At 42.9% G+C, this 22,643-nt stretch overlaps 1 protein-coding gene across 9 annotated transcripts in view; it reads left to right on the forward strand.

The window, feature by feature from the left end:
- NCKAP5 (NCK associated protein 5) overlaps nucleotides 1-22,643 on the forward strand; it is a 1,103,171-nt gene that overhangs the window by 1,079,253 nt on the left and 1,275 nt on the right. The gene's annotated exons all lie outside the window — the stretch shown is intronic.

Raw genomic sequence — 22,643 nt, forward strand, 5'->3', positions numbered from 1 at the left:
CACAGGGAGATCAGCTCGGTGCTTTGTGACCACCTAGAGGGGTGGGATAGGGAGGGTGGGGGGGAGACACAAGAGGGAGGAGATATGGGAACATATGTATACGTATAGCTGATTCACTTTGTTGTAAAGCAGAAACTAACACACCATTGTAAAGCAATTATACTCCAATAAAGATGTTAAAAAAAAGAAAGAAAGAAATGCAAATGTGTGTGGTATGGACAAGCTGATGTAACAGGAATGACAAAAGTATCATTGTATCCTGTTTCAGATAAAGGCACAATTTTATATTTTTAGGCCCCCAGATTTCTACGGCATCCTTTTTAGGATTCATTCCCACCTTATGCATCAAAGGTCATAGCAGGAAACCAAGAGACTGAATACTTTCACATTTCCTCCTGAAAAAGGCAATTCCACTGAGAACTGGTCATAAGCCATCATTTATTTAGGTATTAGGGGGCACAAGGTGGGAGCCATGGCCAAGAATGAAGCAAAGAATAAAAGGAAGTTCCAGGATCAAAAGGTCACTTCTCCCATGCAGGCAAGGCAGGCTCTGACATTTCTTTCCTCCCAGATTGATTGTCCCACCCCTGAACTAGGTGTCACTCTTGACAGACCTTCCAGGGCAGAGATGTTGCTGTTCATGCTGAAGCTTTTTGCTCTTTACCAAGAAAATAACAACTTTTTTCCCATTTGGAGAAGAGACTTCTTCCTTCATCCTAAGCATAGACATGGCCCACATGAGTCCACAACTTTATTGAGGACCGTGCTGGAGACTGGGGGATGGCACCTGAGCTCATCCTGGACCCATATTTTTAAGCCAACCTAACTTTCATGACACAACAGGGACTCTGTAAAGAGCCAATTCATATTTCACTTGAGTTTAGGAAAAGCTTTCAAATGAGAAGTTGGTCTGACTCTGTTCATCATGCCAGATGGCCCCCCATTTGGCCTGCGTTTAACTTAGTCTGTAACTCACTTATTTGGTTATCATCCCTAAGGGAGTGAAGGAAGTTAAGCGATTTATAGTCACAGCCCACCAGGTATATTCCCCTAGCATATTGTGGGGAGAAATTCTAGCTGGGAATAGAATCCTGGGCCTAAATCCAGCATTTTCAAATTTTAAGAGGGAATTGAATTTGAATTTATTTTTAAAGAAAGGAAAACCTTGGGACTAAAACTTATTTAAAAGAGTTTTGGGCCAAGTACAGTTTTGCAAGAAATGTTGATTACAATTTTCCTCTACTCGTGGACTCAGCCAATGGGGTGGGGCGGAACAGTGTAACTAGCCAGTAGCTAATGTGTGCATAAAAAGAAACATCCTGTGAAATGTTGCATTGCATGGTTTCCTGATACTCTAAATATAACTTCATTTCCTTTCTGATGATTTTTCCTTTCAAATGAAGTATTTTTTAATATTTTACAGAATTAATGTAATCATAGTTTCATAATTTCACATGGCACGGAGTTAAACAAAGTATTTTTTTATCTTCAGCATCCATTTCTAAGTCCAATAAAGATAAAAAATGGCCAAAAATAAGCTTGCCTTTTTTCTTCTCATCAGTTAAAAAAATTCATAAGCGTATATTTGCAAAACCTGGAATTTTAGTATCATAAAATGGCTCCTATTGATAATGAGTCTTCTACAGAGTACGTGTTTTAGTTTCCTAGGGTTGCCATAATGTACTGAAGAACCACAAGCTGGGGGGGCTGAAAGCAACAGTTCTGGAGGCCTGAAGTCTGAAATGAGGGTATCATCAGGGCCATGCAGGCTCCCGCAGCTCCTGGTGGCCACTGACAGCGCTCCGTGTTCTTTGGTGTGCAGCCGTACAGCTGCAGTCTCTGTCTTTGTCACGACGTGGCTGCCTTCCCTCTGGGTGTGTCTGTGTTCACATGGCATTCTCCCCGGCACCTCCCTCCACACCTCCTTCCCTCTGTGCACGTCTGTCTCTCCACCTTTTGTCCTCTTCCTAGAAGGACGCGAGTCATATTGGATTAAGGGAGGGCCCATCCTATGCCAGTATGACCCATCCTCACTTACGCCTTCATTATATCTGCAAAGACCTTATTTCCAAATAAAGTCACATTCACAGGAATCAAGGGCTAGGGCTTCAACATAGCTTTTCAGGGGGCACAATTTGACCCTTAAGAGTTCCCAAAGCCAAAAACACTGAAGATGACAAGGTAGAGGAATTGATAAGACAGTTGACTTCAGTAGGAAGAAATCAGTTTTGATTAGTGAGTTCTTAGGATTTATCAATATCCTATCCCTTAAACAAGTGGTCATTCCTATAGCTATAATTCCTGGCCAGAAGAAGTGGCAGGCCAAAAACCCTGGACCTCTCAGATATATTTATATTTTCTCCTACCTTATATAATTAAAGTAAGCATACCAGAGAACTTTATTCACAGACTGTCTGGTTCCCTTTGACACATGGAAGTTTAAAAGTACTTCCAACGTTACTTGCAAGTGCACTAAACATAGGTACTAAGCAGCAGTGCTTGAGAAGGAGGAATGGCAGGGGTGTGAAAATGGGGGGATATTTAATTCTTGTTTGCAGTGGGATTCCATTTCGAGCGTGTGTGTCGATTTAATCAGAAAAGTGTTTATCTGTCTTCCCTTATTCTAATAATGCAACTATTTATCTGTGCCACTTGTTTTTCACCTATTATTCATTAATTCAGATTCATCACCTATTATTTATTGATTCAAGAATGTTTATAGAGTTTATATTACTTGATAGGCAACATTCTAAGTACTGCAGACAAAACAAAGTAAAAAAAAAAAAAAAAGACAAAGTCCCTGCCTTTGTGGATATTATGTTTTAGATGAGAAGACAGATAATAAACAAACAAAATGTAATTTAATGTCAAGTAATGACATATGTTATTAAAAAATCAAGCAGGATGAGTGGGTAGGAAATAACAAGGGTACTACTTCAGAGAGAGTGATCACGTAAGGTCTCTCTGAAGAGGGGACATTTGAAGAGTTTTGAATGAAGTGAAACTTTGAAATGTGACTGTTTGTAGGAGGAGCATGTTGGCAGAGAGTGCCGGAAAGTACAAAAGCCCTGAAGTGGGGCATGTGATGTGTCCCCAGACAGTTATGGCTGGAAGGGAGGGAGAGAGAGGAAGGGAATTAGAGAAGAATCTGGGAGCCAATCACATAGGACCTCGTAGGCTGTGTCAGTAACTTCAGGTTTCTAAAGTTCTCAGCAAAGGGAAACCATTGGGGGATTTTGAACAGGGAAGCATCGTGATTTGAGTTACAGTTTTTAAGGACTGCTGTGGCTGCTGGATGGAGAATACACTGTTGAGACGTGAGAGTGGGAGTGCCAAGACCACTTAGGAAACGATTGCAGCCATCCAAGCAAGAGTTGGTGGTAACTTGGCCTGACCGTGGTAGCAGAAAAGGAATGGTGGAGAGTGGACGGGTTTAGGATATGTTTTAAAAGTAGAGCAGGGCTTCCCTGGTGGCGCAGTGGTTGAGAGTCCGCCTGCCGATGCAGGGGACGCGGGCTCGTGCCCCGGTCCGGGAAGATCCCACGTGCCGCGGAGCGGCTGGGCGCGGGAGCCATGGCCGCTGAGCCTGCGCGTCCGGAGCCTGTGCTCCGCAACGGGAGAGGCCACAGCAGTGAGAGACCCGCGTACCGCAAAAAAAAATAAAAATAAAATAAAAGTAGAGCAAACTGGGAGTTCCCTGGTGGCATAGTGGTTAGGATTCTGGGCTTTCACTGCCATAGCCTGGGTTCAATCCCTGGTCAGGGAACTGAGATCCCGCAAGCTGTGAAGTGCAGCCAGAAACAGAAGAAGAAAAACGTCGAGCGAACAGAGTTTGATGATTGTATTGGTCAGGGTCTAGCATGGACCAGGAACCATTCTGGGTCTTTCTGTAGATAGAATTAAATACAGGGAATCACCCAGATCATGGACTAGCTGAGAAGCTAAAAGGAGACAGTTGGGCGATCCAGAGATTAGCCGAAGCACAGAGTCCCAAGCATTCGCTAGGGATGGAGGGAGGCTAGCTGAAGGTGACGTTAAACCCCAGAAGCTGGACCCTCCAATGGGAGCTAGAACGGTGGGTGGGAGGGGTTATCTGGCAGGAGGCAGAGCCAGGGAGGAGAAGTAGCTGCTGCCAGGAACACCACAAGTCACGGAGAAGGGAAGAAATGCCTTGTTTTCTCCTCTCTTCCTGCCATCCAGGATTCTGCCATTGCCTTTGACTGGCTGCACCTCCTCAGAAGCCAGAGAAAGAGGGAGGCTGGGAAACATAGTTCCCTGTGACACAAAGCAAAGCAGGGAAAAAGGAGAGGAATGCATCTGAGAACAAACAGGCAATTTACCAGAAAAGACTGGTGGATGTGGGGTATGAGAGAGAGGGGTCAAAGATAACTTCAAGTTTCCATATACTAAGACATCAGTATACATACCTCATAGTAGGCACATGTACTAAGGGATCTACCTACTCATTAACATATAGATTCTGTGATATGTAAACATATATACACTGTGTGTGTGTGTGTGTGTGTATTTTACACAGGCACGCGCGCACACATACACAAGCAGGGATGCCAAATGGCCTTCATCTCAAATGCTAAGGACATTCAGTGTGCAGAGGCTGCCTGAATTACTGTATTTAAAAGGATTCTGAGGCTGTATCCGTGTTCAGCAGGAGGCGGGTTACAGAGATTGGTAAGCAGCGCCTGCCGTGGGCACGGGAGCAGGCAGCTGCCACGTGCGTGCCAGGATTAGCCGTGTCTGCCCCGAAGCAGTGGGCTCTGCACAACAGGGTCAGTCCTCACCGAGAGGACTTCGTAAAGGGGTCTCGGTGGTCTTCCTAAAGACAGTAATAACAGCTATCATGAATCCCCCGTGGAAGGAAATAGCCGTGATTAAACCGAAGTTCATGAAAAAGAGGTGTTCCCGTTTCCCCTTCTCTCCCAGGACTTTGAGGAAGGCAGCTGCTGTCAGCTCTCGGCCCAGTGGATTATCCCTTATTCTAGCGAGTACACAGGGTGACTCACGCCAGCTCTGTTCCTTTTGAGCCTTTCATCTTTCTGTCGATGAATCCAGGCAGTTCATACCTCGGGGCCAGATCTTTGAGCGGACGGTCTAGAATGAGGTTAATCTAGAGTGAACAGTGGTGTTCACTCAGGCGTGGTGTGGCATCGGACTCTGCCTACAACCCCGTGCCCTTCCCGTGATTTCCCTGCATGCTCTGGAGACCACCCCAGCTGGTACCTAGCCCCTTGGCAGCCAAGGCTCATGCAGACGTCTGGGATGGTCTCTACCTCAGGCAAGCCTTCCATATTGGATGGGAAAGTTAGCCAAATAGGCCTTCTGAAGTACAGTCAAGGATCTCTTTGGAAAGAGGTTTTTGAGATGAAGTCAAGCGTTCTACCACCCAGGAGCCAGGCCTGGGTTTTCGTGTCTGCACCTCCTGGGATCCCAGGGTGATTGCTGACCCCGCTTCAGACGTGCTCGCCAGCAGGCTAAGCACCATGGTCTTCGCCTCCCTGTTCGTCTTCCCGTGCCTTTTACATGTTGTGAGATTTGCGTCATCTCCCCAAAATGACAATTTGGGAGATTATCTTTGATACTGCGTTGATGCTTCTGGTGAATGTAAACTCTTGGTTTGACTAATTCACATAGCAATTTATATGATTACTACCTCAAAATAAAAATCCTTTAATGGTTTTTTTTTATCTCCAGTGGGATAACATTATTTTATTGTTCAAAGGGGGCTCCCTTCCTGCTGTTTGCAGTACGATTTTTAATAAATATGTAAATTTAAAAATTAATTCACAGCATACATTGGGAGCCATGATTTTTGAAAAGACAAAAATCTGATGGATTTTGTAAAATTATCCCCCTTAAAATCGTCAGTCATAGTGAACAGAATGTACCAACCTTTGAGAATTTTAGAGCTTTTTCCTCATCTTATCTTCTGTTAGGGACTCACTTCAAATTGATTATAAAACAGTTTATTTTTTAGGCCATAGTTCATTCACAGATTAATTAGATTTTCAGTTAATACGCCATCATCGTATGGGATGGGAGCCAGTGGTGTTTTGTAGCTGTTCGGAGTTGCAGGAGAGAACCCCTGATTGCCATTCCCACGTGGCTGAAGCTACCGGCCCTAATCACTAACCACATTCAGGCCACATAAGGTGTAGCATCCTTCCCCTGGTTTCTTTTCTAGCTGGCTCACAGCAAGAGACCTTTATAGGCCCTGGCGAAGAGACCAAAATGTACTTAAACACTCTTGTGAGGGGCGATTCTTTTTCTCCCCCTTGCTTACAATGGCATTTCTGTAGCCATCTCCTAAAAGATCAGGAGAATATGTGTGTGTGTGTGGCGGGGATGCCCATGCTTAGCCGGCCTGGACTTAAAACATCTCTTTCCTAGTCATTTTCCAGGGAGAAGCAGCCTTTGGATTAGTTTCATAATTTTAAATAATCCTTTTGATATCACCCAACAGGCATATTTAAGGAACAGTGTGCCAGCAACTTCTTGACCAGCGATTTAAGGAAAAGTATTTTTTTCCAGTCACTTAAGAGAACTGCTGATATACATGGCAGAGAAACTCTCCACACTGTTAGCCAGCCAAGCGAAACATCAGCCCAGTCACATCAAACCGAAACTCTGGGTTTTTACACAGGTGAAGAAAAGATAATTATCCTCCCCTCTGCCCCCTCCATGCTCACTCTTATACCTGGTGCCAGTTCTGATGTATGAAAAGTTACTATCTGTCGCATTGGTCTGCTTCTGCCACATCGCATTTTTCTTCTGTGCCCCAAAGGACACAGCCCAGGCCAGACATCTCCCCGGGTGACCCTAAGGTTTCACTTCGTCCTGCATTGAGGGATTCAGTCACTCCAGGCCTCTCAAAAAATCTCTTGTATTCTTTAAGGACATCCAGTATTCTCTAAATTCATCCCAATATTTCAAACCTTCATTCTCAGGCAATTCCCCATTTTATTTTGTGCTCAGTGAGGATTCTTTCCTTCACATAAAACTACTTGGATGTTTAAAAAGCCTTGCTGACATATTCCGTCCTCGCATTGCTACATGATATAATCCCCACCTATTTCCTGTGTTTTAGTCTCTAAGCGTGCAGTCTGTAGTGCTGCTGATTATTTCAAGGAGCTCGGTTTATGGCAAAAGAAATGCTACTTGAAAGTCATCTGTGAATCAATTTTTTTGAAAATCAAAATCTATTTTCCTGTTTACTTACTGGGAAAGTCGTTACCTTTACTTTCTAAATAAAGGAGACCTAAATGTCTTCTGGGTGATTAGAGCTTTAACTACCCCTCAGGAAATAAATGAATGCTCCCTTCCAGACTGTACGGCATCTTGTCCATGGAACTCAATCACTTTCAAAGACAATAAAGGGCGTTAGAGAGGTGAAAGATAAGGTAAAGATAGGAAAAAGAAAGGTGACCAGTGAATAAGAAAAATAATTAGCAAATTCCCTTTATTCCACTAACATCTGTGGATCTCCTATGTGCCAGATGTTCTGGGCCCAAGGGATGCAAAGATAAATAGGGTCATAGTACCTACATGAGAGAGTGAGCCATGGCAGCCAATACACCACAAAGGCTCACTGGTGCCATGGTAACAGTCTGCACAGGGATGGAGGGAGAACAAAAAGGACAGTGGTCAAGTCAAAACCACAATGAGGTATCACCTCACACCAGTCAGAATGGCCATCATCAGAAAATCTACAAACACTAAATGCTGGAGAGGGTGTGGAGAAAAGGGAACCCTCTGCACTGTGGGTGGGAATGTAAATTGATACAGCCACTGCGGAGAACAGTATGGAGGTTCCTTAAAGAACTGAAAATAGAACTACCATATGAAAGAGGAAAACAAATACCGTATGCTAACACATATATATGGAATCCAAAAAACAAAAAAAGCGGTTCTGAAGAACCTAGGGGCAGGACGGGAATAAAGACGCAGACCTACTAGAGAATGGACCTGAGGACACAGGGAGGGGGAAGGGTAAGCTGGGACGAAGTGAGAGAGTGGCATGGACATATATACACTACCAAACGTAAAATAGCTAGCTAGTGGGAAGCAGCTGCATAGCACAGGGAGATCAGCTCAGGCTTTGTGATCACCTAGAGGGTTGGGATAAGGAGGGTGGGAGGGAAATGCAAGAGGGAGGGGATATGGGGATATATGTATACGTATAGCTGATTCACTTTGTTCTACAGCAGCAACTAACACAACAAAGTAAAGCAATTATACTCCAATAAAGATGTTAAAAATAATAATAATAAAAAATTTAAAAGACTGTAGAAGGCAATATTATGCAAGGCAGTGACAGGTGCAATCAGCCTGTGGAAATTCACAGTGTCTTCATTGTGGAGCTGGGCTTTGATTATTGCTTACCCTACATGTAAATAAGTTCACAGGCTCTTTGAAGAAAGGCCCCATATAAAACCACTGTAGTCACTTGCAGCCCCCCACTTCTGAAAAAATATCCTGTAGTGTGTGGTTTGCTGATACATGGGTCAAAGGACAATAGACAACACCTTTCCCACCCATTCCAGCCAAGGAAAGTGTAGAAAGTCAGTGTAAGATTAAGAATAAAAGCATCTTTCATTTACCTACTTTGTTTATGTGGTGATAGACCAATCAGTGGCCCAGGTATTGGATGTGAGTTTACAGATATCAGAAAGTCCTGTCACCTGCTATCCCTAATGTTTAAGGAGTGGATTTTGAAGTTTTTTGTTTGGGGGTTTTCTTTTCTTTTGGAGGGGAGAAGCAAGGAATTTAGAAGCGTTATGAGGGCATTTACCATCTGTCACCACCATCCCCGCTACCCACTCATGCCGTCCATGCGTTTGTGCTGTTGTCAGAGCCTTCCCGGTGGGCTCCATTGGCAATGAATTTTCTTCCCCTGCTCTAGAACCAGGTCATCCGTCAGCCATCTATGGGGGAAAGGGGGAGTTTCAGCAAAGATAAGAAGGAGACTGACGGGGCAGATACGGAAAGAATCTTGTAGCTACTCCTGAAGTTCAGATCTTTGTTCAGGTCCACAGAGACTTAAGTACAAGAGCCATAAAAGGATGGACAGATGACTCTTGCCCTGAGAAGCAGGCTCCCAAGCATCCCCAAAGTGCCTGAATCACGGGAAGGTGGCTTTTCAACTGCACCTCTACCTGATTTCTAAGACCTTGCTTCCATGGGGACAACAACAGGAGAATGGTTCCTTTCACCCCCCTAAGGATCTGCTGCCTGGTGGGCAGGCAAGGATGTGGGCGGAAGGCTGGAATTTGCTATGATTCATCTCAGCTCCTGGACCTGATAAATCAGAACCATGGTTTTCTAGCTTGTTGGAAGGCGGCATCAACTAGAGCTTCCTTCCCTTTAGTTCACTTGCTCACAGATCAGGAGGTTAAAGCTTTCTCTGTGAGTCATCAGCAGAACGTTTGTTTCCAGTGTTACAGGATGAAGGGCTTGGGTGTTTCTCCCCCAGGGTATACCCCCCAGGAGTCCTGCTGCATGAGGCCACTGGTCCCACGTAAACACACGTGCTGCTCTTTGGCACTTGAAGCACGCTGCCGTCCATCCGGGGATGAACATCTTGACGCCACCACAAACATTTTCCCTTTCAGCAATTTTTTTCCTTGAGGCAGGAGAAAGAGACCCTCTCATTATTTTTCTTGAGTGTTTGATAGGCCTCCTTTGAGCAGGTCATTGCCTGCAACAGTAAAATAATCATGGGATTTCTGGGCAAGCTGGCAAAAGAAAAATGATTCATTATTTCAAGAATTATTTTGCCTTCAGTCCCCCAAATGGATGAAGGCTTCCAACAATATGTAAGAGAGAGTAAGGCTTAACTTATTATCTGAAAGGTTACATTTTAAAGGGAAAAGAAGTTCAAAGATTACATTTTTAGCTCGGCTGTAATATAACTGGAGTCAAGGCGGTCCGTCTGTTACCCCGTGGTCTTCTGGATGTTATTGTACTGTTCCCTTTGCAAAGGAGGCCTCCCTGCCCTCCTTCCCTTCTCATCCATTTGGGCTAATGAGATTGGAAGAGTTTTTTTAGATCCTATTCAAACAGCACCCCATCCTTCTGGTCCCTTTGGGAATGCCGGAACAGATAGCATATTCATCCATACGGGCTCAACCCGACCTTACATGTCTTGCCGTGTCGCACAAAATCGTGCATCTTCACAGCACAATATATTTTGCTGATAGGAGATGGCGTGGTTGCGTAGCCCTTTAACTGCTATGGATAGTGTTGTGAAATAGACCAAAGGTAGCTTACAACATGACTCATGCACCCATGTCTGGTACCAAGACACCTATTATGCTGGGTTATTTTTGAAATAAAGTTTGTTTGGCATCAGCGCAAGCCAGGTACCCAGAATGAGGCAGCTTGACTGATAAAGATACTGAATTTTAAAATGAAAACTGGAGAGGCTGAGCGATCAATATGACCTTGACCACTCATAAGCCAAATAATTTATGGAAATGATGCAAAGATGCTGTGAACTCCTTTGCCTGACAGAAAGGTTTGAAATAATATGTTAAGAAAATTAAAAGTGAACATCCCCTGGACCTTCTTTACAGATTAGATCTGAAATGAAAGACCCTGAGTTACACAATTAACTATTGATTTTGTTTGATCCATCTTTAACTCTCATCGCAATCGAGTTGTGTTTACAGGGTCGTGGTGGGCAGGCATACTTCACTTGGAGCAAGGCTCCTTTCACTTCTACATTAATTTAAACATTAAATTGTCCTGCACATGTGAGACAAAAATAAAGCTTATGTTTATTGTAGCGGGTGGGTGACGTAAACCTTATGAAGTGGCATTAAGCCGGTCTAGGTGGTTCATGAACATAGTCCCTTCTCTAATGCAAGAGTCAGTTTGTCATTTGAATATATTACAGGTGGCGGGGAGAGAATAAAAAGCACCTGGATGCTGCCTCTGGTCCTAGAATGTTGTCCAAAGGTGGCTGTAATTTAATCTCCTTACAGTTTCATTTCTTGATTTCATACACTCAGTAATATCACTGACTATCATCCCGATAGTCTTACTGACGTTTCTAAGAATGTCATCATTGTCCTGTTTACACTCTCACTTAAAAGCAGCAAAACACATCACCAGGTTTCCCCTGTCTTAAGGAGCTAGGAATCTGAATTTAAGCAAATGGCTGGGACTGGCTCAGACCGGAAAGACAGCACTTGCTGGCTGAAGGACGCGCTTAACAAAATGGTAGAGCCAGTGTTGGCACTGTTTGTCACAGGCCTGATCCTTCCAATAACATCGCATCCCAAGACAGGAGCTTATTGTTTCTGCTCTGGCTCCTGCATTTCCAGGAAGCCATGGCAGCTTCTGCTTCATCCAACCACAAGCCAAGCCCACCTGGCGGTGTAGAAGGAGGCCCCAGTTGCTCAGCAGAGCCGCCCAACCAGCATGGCCATGGGATGTGAGTCCACAGCCCTCTGCTCTTGACAGAGAAAGGAACTTGCTTTTGCCAAAGTAATCAGTAGTCAGACATCCATTAATCCAAGGACCGTCCTGGTTCTTGAGGCCACCCTAGAATCCCGAGACCATGCCTCTGCTAGTGTATCTAGGGACTGGAAAGCAGCGAGGCTCTCACAGCTCAGATGAATGTCAGAAACGATCTTATTTTACATGCGTCTTCATCATGGAGAAGCAGACATTATAGAAGTCTCAGACAAGTCTGTGAGCTCCGAAGGGGAATGATGTAGTGAAAATAGATCTAATAGTGACTTTGTTCGTTGATACGCGATAAGTAGCAACTCCAAGAAATGCAAGATATGGTGTCAGAATCTGAAGAAGAAAGCAGAACCAAACCTAGTGCCTGGCCTCCAGAAGTGTGTCATCTCATTGAGAAGTGAGACATTGATATGAAAAGAGACTACAGAATAGAACGAATATAAGTTCAGGGTTGAAATGGATAATTTGGCCATTTAGGCCAGGAATTCATAGAAAGACCCCTGTGGATTAGGTACTGTAGAAACAGAACCAGCAGCTGTTAATAACAAAAAAAAAAAAAAAAAAAAAAAAAAGGAGAGAGATATAAAATGTGGTTACTATTGACAATGATATGGAATTAGAGAAAAGAGAAAAAATTCCAATTTAAGCATGTTAAATTTAGGAGATAACTAGGCCCAGAAAGATTAAGAAAGGTGAATGGAAATAGTCATTAGTTAACCTACGGAAAACATTTGCCTGAATGATCTTAAAGACTCAAAATGGGAGGAGGTCAAACGAAGCTGAGCAAGTTAAGGAATTCTTTAAAAATTAGGATGAGGGTAAAGGGGCACATTCAGAACTTTGAGTTTGACAGGATATTTGTGTTCTAAATGTCACTATCAGACCAAATGGTAGGCTGGTAGACTGGCCTAACAGTTCTCAGGAATTCATCTCCTAATATATCTGAAGCTTTGCTCTCTATTGACATCCTAATAAAAAATCCTGAGCATGTACGTTCCACGTGAGCAGTAACCTTGTCTCACACACCTCTCTATCTCCGGTGTCTAGAATACTGTCCTGTACGTAAAAGGTGCTCAACAAATATCTCTTGAATAAATAAGTGATGTCGCAAGAGCAGTGTAATCCCTGTTTAAATATTTATTAAATCCAGGTCCAGGGGAGAAGTAGTGATTGTCAGTGTCATATTGTGGCAAAGGTTGGAATCCAGAACAAACATGGATTCCCATTGGCATTCTCCCAACTGGCACATCCTTCCATTCTAGAACCCCCAGTGCTTACTGGGTAATGAGGAATAAGAGCATCTTACAGTTGTGTGCAACACACAGTTTAAAGCGTAATGTTTCTAAATCTTCAGAACAATTTCCACCAAGGAATCTTCTCTTTAGAGTGAGGATCAATAAATTGGTATTGACTCTGAGTTGCTCTGACTCTTGGGATTCGATATGTCAAATATCCTTGGGAAATAACTTTATCCAAAGCAAAGGCTGACTGGCCCTCGAACTGAAACATAAATTACATTGGGAGATGAATAGCTTAAACCTGAGTAGAGCTAACACTCTTAGGTCCACAAATATCCATGTGTCTCTGGATGACCCTTAGCGCCCAGTCTCATTGAATTCCATGGCTATTGCAAAGCACCTAATAGATTGGATGCCACAGTGCACTGTGACCCCCAAATGGTCTACCAACTTCTGTTAGAATTCCAGGTTGCCTCATTATTTATAGGTTAGCAAGTAACACAGAATGTTTCTCCCTGGTTTTGGCCCTCACAGCATACTTCGTAATAAAAACTTAGCCCTTTCAGGTACATTTTTATGATGTCCACCCTTTTGGTGATATTGGAGATGCTCCTTTGGAAGGGAACATCCATGAAAAAAAATAGTGTAACTTTCTTTTAACATTCACCCAATCCCCCCTAAAAAGTGTGGTTTTGTTTTTCTTGAAAGGGTAGCCAAAACTCTCTCACTCCAAGGTGAAGACATAGCTCTGTGGTACTAGAATACACAAATGGTCCCTTCATGCTGGATTTTACTCTGACGAGGTTCATGGGCTCTTTATGCTGCAAATACACTGACATCTAAGCCAGGCATGGCCAAGCTCACTGGACAGATAGGTATCCTATTTAAGACATGAAATGATGGAAAGGTTAGTCAAAGAAAAAAGTCTAATTGATCTTTTAAGGCAAGTGAGTAGCATATGAATTTATTTTTATCCATAATGGTGCCTGTAAATGAAAGGCCAGAAAGGTTTGGCGTCCGCACTCTCATCAGCTGGGATCATTAGCCTGACACTAAGATGAACAGACTTAGAAGTTCCAGCCCAGAACCTGCTCAATTCTCATTCCTAAATAAACATTTTGGTTAATATTATTGTGCTGGAAGAAGAAAAAGAAATCTGACAACACAAATAAGCATGTTACATTTAGTTAAGCTAATCATACAATCAATGAGCTGCCTTGTTTCCCCAGGTCTAGGTCACTGTGAAACAGTGCAGATTTTACTTTTGGAGAAATTGACCAATAGTGATCAAATCTGAGGTATTACTTAAGGTGATCAACCTACATTTTAAATTAAATTTGTGGATCCATCCACCTCCTAGAAAACAAAAATTAAAAAATACAAGTTTTCAAATGGGCATTTCACGTGATGGCACTAACGTTAGAGAAATCATGAAGGTGTCTTTTGCATGTTCATATAATCATTTTGCCCAATCGTGATTACATGCCTCTCCTTTTCGCAAATGCCTTTCTCTGTCGTAAACAAAGTTTCGGGTTTTCTTTATGTTCCTTTTTTGTCTTCCCGCTGAGGGACCCGGTCCCACATCTCCCCCATTTTCCATATCCTTAAAGTGACTTCCTTCTCCTTCCGTCCTTTTGATCTGGTCTTTAAATGTCCTTTGCAGCCACTCTTTATCTCCAAGCTAAGTTCTTTTCCTTTCTGCAAGATATATTATTTTCTAACGACCCTAAGCTTCCTACTGCACTTCTCTCTGCTTGCTTTTTTTTTTTTTTTTTCCCAAAACGTAAGCTCATTTTTTCCCCTCTGGTTCAGGGCTCCTAACAGAGGTCATTGAAAGTCATTGATCATGGTAAGGGACAGCAATACAGGTAATAATATAGTCGTAAAAGCACATCTCAGCTGAAAATTACTCTTTCACCTACTAAAACCAGTTTGCTCTGGAGATACTGAGGATCTTCAGGAAGCCAGTAAGGAAACAGGGTGCCCCAAGTGCAGCATCGTATCTCCCAGTGTGTGGTCGGGTGGAGAGAACAGTTCTCTATTACCTGTCTTCTGTCACATTAATTTTTCAGAAGGGCAAGTGAAAGTAATGTGTCCAGTTGAGGTAACAGAGGGAGCTGAACACCGAGAGAAAGTAATTAGCCGAGTTGGAATTTGACCAGGTTAGCAGGGTCAATGCCACAACTCTCAAGAAAAGTCTGCAGGGTCTTCCCTGTTCACCAGAGGTCGCTTTATCTATTTTTATGTCTCATTCAGAAAGTAGCTCCACCAGGAATACAGTAAGAGGTGGCATTAAAAAAGCGATTAACCTGTGCCTCTGAGAAAAGAGAAATGACTTGAGCTGCATCGTTTTCCTTGAGGTTGGCCTGCCCCCAGCAAATATCACGTAACAGAGACTTTGTATGTGCACAGATCTTCAACCAAGAGACCCAGGATTGAAATACTTCCTCCCCATTCCCGCAAGAGCATAACACGTAATCATCTTTCCAGTGCCCAAGGTCTGCTCATCAGGAAAGGGATGGGGGAAATCACACCCTCTGCTTCAACTCAAAGCTCAGGATCAGCCAGCCCGTCTCCTCTATTTGACCCATCTGCTTCCAGACGGAAGCTTGGCTATATTTCTCATCTGCTAAATCATCTTACTCCCATTGCTTCACCCACGGAGAGGTTTCTCTGCCCAGACCAACTCACTGCAGTCTCCAGATTTTCCCGCTTCTTCCTGGCCCCGATGCATATATGACTGTTTGGTTAAAATCTGCATCATCACACATAATGAGAAATGTTGGGTTGTGGCAGGGGCACGATGCTGACACTTCTTCCCAATTTCGGGGGTGTTTCTTTCCATGTGGAAGGAGTTCCCTAGGATAACACTCCTGGTGTCTCTAAGCTCGGCTCATTCACTTCTCAGGAGAAGGAGGAGTGGCTTGTTTAGCAAATTAACAGATACACAGTATATATAAAATAGATAGGGCTTCCCTGGTGGCGCAGTGGTTGCACGTCCGCCTGCCGATGCAGGGGAACCGGGTTCGCGCCCCGGTCTGATAAACAAGAAGGACCTACTGTAGAGCACAGGGAACTATGCTCAATACTTTGTAATAACCCATAAAGGGAGAAGAATCTGAAAAATAACAGTATACATTTATAACTGAATCACTTTGCTGTACACCTGAAACTAAGACAATTAAAATTAGAGGATTTTAAGTATAAGCAAATACTGTTAATTGACTGTACTCCAATAAAAAAATAAAAAATAAATAGCAAGTTTAGGAAGGGAACAGGGAAAGCTTAAGCCCATCTCCTGCTCTCCCCGTCCTCTCTCAGGAGTCAGGCTGGCTGGAGAAGCAACACTCATGTTGTAGGTTTAAGAAGACTCGCTCCCAGCCCAGGGCTGCCAGCCCAGTCTAAACCTGTCTGCTTCTAGACCACCGCTAAGAAACTCACTTCTTTGAAGACAGAAACCTCATTCTCCCTATAAGCTTTCTCAGTAATAGAGCTGATATTTTAGCCTCCCATCAGCCTTTTTCTTTTATCTCTTTCTTCAGTTCATTCAGAACTAAGGTGGGAAAGAGAAGTATTTATTGTGTTACCTGAAATTCCAATAATAGATGCATAGAAGACACACAATTAAGAATATTTTGGAGTCACGGAGCTTAGAGAGTGGGAAGATTCTTAAAAAAAAAAATCTTTAGTGTAAATAGACTAAGGTTCAGAGGGGTCACACAGCTAATTAGCACGGCGCCAGGAACGGAACACTGGCTTCCAAATAACCTGGTCTTGTACGTAGTGATTAAAATTCCAAGTTCTGTGGTCAGGCTTCTCCTGCTTGAGTCCTGATTCCCTAATTTATTAGCCATGTGTATGTGGCCTAAATATTTCAACCTCTCTACTCTCTATTTCCCTATGGGTATCATGGGGATGAAAATAGTACTGCCTCAGAGGGTTGGTGTAAGAATTAAATGAGATAATTCATGCACTGCATTCAACCCAGTACCTGACACATAGTAAAAACCCTTTATAAATGTAGCTATTGTTTTCCTACCGCATGTCTTGTTGAACTGATTGGCAGTGAATCATTATAGCAATAGAGAAAGAAGAAATCATGTGGATGAAGATACTGTTTACATTAATTTGTGCTAAGAGCGCTAGTCCTCTTTGCAAATATTAGTTCCCAGCTGAGGAATGACGCCGCCTTTCAATTCCACAGGTAGATCTGAATCTCCTCCTGACATTTTGCAGTAGACAGACTAACCAATATTTTCCAGATATAATCAACAGATGGAAACTTACATGAAATAATAAGAGTAGCCTTCATCATCGAACACTAATCCATTGTGCAAGTTCATGAATTTGCTACTTGTTTCTCCCCTGCTGCGGGCAGGAGTTTCTGGCTGTACGTGTATAACATGTGTCTCTCTGAAGCTGGTCTCCTCATGAGTATATTTTTTTCTGGTTTATCACTTGAGTTTTTCTGTATCACCTTTTACATTTTCCCCATCTTTTCCTTATGACAAGGGCACATATCACCTTCTGTTTTATCCTTCCTTGTGTTCAGGTTATTGGTCTAGGCAGAATCTCTGTTGTTGACTATGGGGGGAAAATGGTATATGTTTCTGTGTTGAAAATCAGGAAACCAAGTTTCCAGGTCTAATTTCACCTGAATTTGAATTCGTGTGAACCACAAATTCCATAAATACCCCATGTAAAGTACAGCTGACACCAGCCTCCCTCACCTTCCAGCCTGATGTAAGAGCAAAGTGAGATCGTAGATGGGAAAGCTCTTTGGAAATAAAAACTATTTGTTATTTATAACCCAGGTTTCTGGGCTGATACTTTCCTGAGTCTGGGCTGGAATTCTTGGCACCCCTTGGGATAGGCATAGCTCTGTGTTTCTGTCTTTACAGTGATTCTGTCCATTATAGAATCTTCAAGGGCAAGAGATAGACTATCTGGGCAACTACAAGACCTGAGATAGACTATAGAAGGGTCTACAGATGCAGTAGGGGCACATGAAATGGAAATTTCTTGGAATGCACTCCTTCTTACCTACTCTATATCTTAATACTATTCACCCTTCAAAAGCATTCCAAGAGCCCCCTCTCCTTTTCTATGAAACTCTCTCTGAGAATCAAGACCACATAATTATTCGCACAGATTATTCATATAGTAGATTGGTTTGATTGATTGATTATTTGACTACAAGGAATTAAATTAGTTAAGGTATAATTACTAAGGGATTTCTGGAGAATATGTCACTATCTACTTCTTGTTAATAATGTCATCGTTACACGAAAGATAGGAAAATATTTAAGAATGAGCAAAGCTATTTATTTTAAACTTGAAAATGCATTCTCACCCTTTTGAGCCCTACTTTTGTTCCCAAGTGCAGCGAAAAGCCCCACCAAAAAGTGAACTGTACAGCTGTTGCCACCTATAGGTGGCAAGTGTAGTATATTAATTTTATCATAATTTCAATGAAGCACATTATACAAAGGAAATGACAATGTTTTATGGAACCCACACAATCTTCAGGAATCTTTACTGGGTTTGTTACCATTAATATTATTGTTGCTGTTCTGTGATTCTTATTTCAGATGCTCCCCTTAAAGGTAATATGGGCTGATATTTGTGAAGTTCTTTTCTACGATAGAGGTTAAGAACTTGGGCTCTGCAGGCAGACTGCCTGGGTCCAGATCCAGACCCCACCACGTACTGCTCCATGACCTTAAGTTACTTAACTTCCTCCAGGCTTGATTGCTTGTAAGTGAAGATAACAATGACACCTGCCCCATAGAATTGACGTGAGGATGCAGATAATCCATGCAACGTGCTTAGCTGAGTGTCTATACAGAGCAGGCACTCAATTAAATGCTGTTATTACCATGATTAGTTTTCAAAGCACCTTCACATACATTTGCTGCAAACTGATATGCACTATTGTTACCAAAAGTGGGAGTCCGGCTGCTGGCCGCTCTAAAGCCAATAAAGAGGCAAGGCTGGTGGAAAGGAAAATTTGCTCTATTTCGGAGGCTGGCAACCTGGCGGGGGGGTGGGGTGATGAGCAGACCCCTGTCCAAAGGACAACTCCACCCTCCAGCCCCGGCACTGACAGTCAGTGGGCAAGATCTATTATCGACAGAGGGAGTCCATGCAGAAACAGCACAGTCAGCTCTGACAGTCGTCTTGAAATTGATCATGCGGTGGTGGTCTGACCAGCCTCCTCTTGATTGTTTGCAGGACAGTTAGTCTTCAGTTCCAGGGCCGGTTTGTTCCCATTTCCTCGAGGCCAGTTCTCGGAATTGTAGCAGCTTATGTCATGGCTACAGTCTGGTCATCATGTAGTTAACTCTACCACCTGCTGGGGGTTTTAGGACCTGTAAGACAGCTCAAAGGATATGGCTCAGACTATTCTCTATAGCCCTTGAGGAGGAACTAAGGGCCCTTGACTTTGCTTACTGACTAAACTATTATTGTTTTGTCCTGTTTGATTGTTTTCCTTTGCTTCTGTATTTTCTCACTTCTTTGATTAAACTTATCCTTTGCCTAAAGTATTTCTACAGACAAAAGACAGGCAGGGGACATGGGGACATGGGGCGGGGGTGGGGGAGGGGGGACCATAGGGTCCTGCTCCATTTCACTATTTTGTTACCATTCGACAGATCCATCCTTAGCACAATCCTGTTGGACCTCGATCCCTCCTTATGTTTTACATTTAAATGTTATGTGACTTCAAAATTTTTAACATACCTGAGATCTGACAAGACAACATTGAGGCTGGTTGGGTATGCTGCTAATTGGAGGCAGGGAAGTAAGCTACTTCAGTACTTTTGTTCTTAGCTGGCAGGACCACTGGAGAAATCCCAGCCAACAGTTGAGACTCTACTGATGGTAGAGACAGCCCAGTCGAGTCCATCATCCAGCCTCCCTCGAGAATGTACTGACAATGGTCACTGGGCTTGGTTTTTAGGGGGACGCTGATGGGAGAAGGGGGACGAGGGGGGTCATCGAGGACATACAGAAGAAGTATAAAACATGATTGCTAGCTCAGAAGCTCACACACTGCAAAGACTGCTGTTTGACATACATAGTGGGGGTCATTTTTGTTATTATCGATTTGGTTTTTTTCTTAGTATAAGCAAATAATTAAAGTTAGAGGATGTTAAGTATAAGCAACTATTGTTCTAGATTCATGGCCTTACCTTTAAAATCAAAGGCCTGGGCCCGTGTTTCTGCACAGCTGCAATGAGCTAGGTCTAAGTAGCTGCTCCTGCCTTTAGAGGAGGCACGTACTCTTGAGCTGACCACAATCCTCACCACTCCCTATAGCCCCCCAACACTGAGGTTGAATGTCCACGTGACCTCATTGTCACTCTTACACTGATGTTGTTCTCAGAGTCCAGAAATATTTCCGTACCCACCCCCTCATCAAAACTGTGAAAATAAAAGGAAGACCGAGAAGGCATGTGATTTTTCTTACAATGGGCCATTCCTTCATTTCCATCGCCTCCCCAGCCAATGTAGGCCTTTGTTGTAATTAACTGAAGGACCAAACCTACAAGAAGGAAACATTTAGAAAACAAGATGCACTATTTGTGTCCCATAGACAGGGGGTGTTTTCATGGTAAATAAATCCTTTCCTTATCACTACCTGAATACACTGAATTATACTTTTCACCTGTCTCCCCTCCAAGGCTACAAGTTCTTCTAGACTAGTGATTCTCAAATGTTAGCATGTGTCAGAATCACCCGGTGACCTTGTTAAAAACTTTTTCTGGGACGCCGCATTACTGATGTAGTGAAGTCGGGGCGGGACTCGAGAATCTGCATTTCTCACAAGCTCCCACGTGATACTGATGCCGCAGGGTGTCTGGAGAGCACAGTTTAAGACCCACTGATCTAGAATAAGAATGCTATCTTACTATTATTTTTTGTTCCATTTATGGAGCACCTACTCCTATGTGTCAGGGTCTTCAGGTGTTCTGCTTCTAATACTTACAGCAATCCTGAAATAAAGGTATGTCTTATTAACTTTACCTGAGGAAGGGTGCTCTTGGGCACTTACACAGCCAGTGAAAGGGCAAAGCTGAGACTCAAGCTCAAGTCTGCCTGCCCCCAGGGCCTCACTCCCCTCCTACAGGACGTAATTGTATTCAGCTGTGTATCCTCAGCACCAAAACCTTCCACCTGCCTCATGATAGCTTCTCTAGTGAGTGTTTATTGAATGAACTTGAGATCCACATTGACCAGAAATACGCAAGGAAAAGGTTCTTGAATAAAGAAAAAGGGAGAAGATATTCAGGTAAGGAGGGAATTGCATTGCATGGCCTCTGTTTACCTACATTTGGTACAACCCAAGCTTTCCTCCTCCCTCCATGTACTTTTCATATTGTACTTTAGAATTCTTTTTAAAGAGCGCTCAAAACTGGCCCACCTTGAGAAGGGGTTCCTGCATGGCGTCATTCCTAATTATGCAGCCACTTTTTTGTAATCACCTAGGAATCTGTTCCTCAGCCCAGCTCTTTTTCGAGGTAGCCATTTCAGATTGAAAATTTGCTCTGTGAGTAATGCTCCTGTACGTTAATAGTATAATGAAATAAGCATCACTTCAAGGTTGATTTTCAAGTATTCCCGTAGAATTACACCGTTTCCCCATAGCAGAGAGAGAAATGCTGTCTGAGCCCGCTCTGGGGACACCGGAACCATCCACTTCTGTATCTTTTTCTTTTCTCTTTCTACTAAATATTTAGCATGTGAGAATTCACAGGCTTTGACTATGTCTCTTTTTGGCCAGATCCAAACACAATTTCCTCATTGTACCTTTGACGTCCATCGTAGCAATGTTGCAGGGAGGGATGGAACTGCCTATGTTAGGGCCTTGGACAGTAGCAATTGAGATGGTTTGGCATATGTGGATGGCAAAATGAAAAAAAACATACAGGACATCTTGTCCTTTATTACAAGAGCATGGAAGGCCACCAGACAGGATTTCAAATCCTGTTCTCCATCACTTGCTGAGCCACCTTGGGCAAGTGACCCTGTCACTCTGAGCCTTGTCTTCCTTCTGTCTAAAGTGGGGATGTGTAACTTACAGGTCTGTGAAAAGGAGCTTATAAATAAAATACTTTGTGTCTTTTACATGGTGGATGCTTATTAAATGGTAGCTATTGTTATCATCTCTAAGGCCCTGTTCCTACTTCTTCCTGGATGGAATTTTTGCCTGAAAGAGGAAAAGGAAATGAGAAATGTGGTTAGTGGCTTTAACACCTCCACCCTTGCAGTTTTTGCATCTATGCCTTCCTATTCCCTCTCACCTCGGACCTCAGGAGCCACTTGAGCAACTAAATATATTCATGTTTACAGAGTTTACCTGCAGTAATTATCGAATATGACTGCAGTGTTTTATGAAGTCCCAGAGACTACCAGTAACAGCCTATAAATATCCCTGTTTACATTGGTTTTACTAGAACCTCCTGGAGGGAGAGGTTACTCAGGTGCAGACCTGTTACTATGATGCTTAAGCCCTTGGGCCTTGAAGAATCTACACCCTCACACCTGAGATCTCTTTCAAATAGCATAAGACTTGTAAAGGGACAAAATACACACGTGACAATGCATCTGACAAGTTTAATGTGTACTTAAATTTTATGGCAGTTTAAGGGATTGCATGCTTTTTTTTTTTTTTTTTTGCATAGAACTGTCATTTCTGGCTGAAATTCAGTCCCTATCCATATTTAGAAACAGGACTATTTAGTAAGAAAAGAAAGGAGTTCGAAACTTTGATTAAGAAAAATAAGGCACTTTACCTGAACAAATTTTAGATGGATCCATTTAAAATGAAATTAAGTGGCACTTAACTGATTTGCAAATTGGGACCTATTTATCTCAGTAAAATGATTAAAGTCTTGATTTATCCCTAAAATT

This window comes from Physeter macrocephalus, chromosome 2, assembly GCF_002837175.3.
Source record: "Physeter macrocephalus isolate SW-GA chromosome 2, ASM283717v5, whole genome shotgun sequence".
Lineage (NCBI taxonomy): Eukaryota > Metazoa > Chordata > Mammalia > Artiodactyla > Physeteridae > Physeter > Physeter macrocephalus.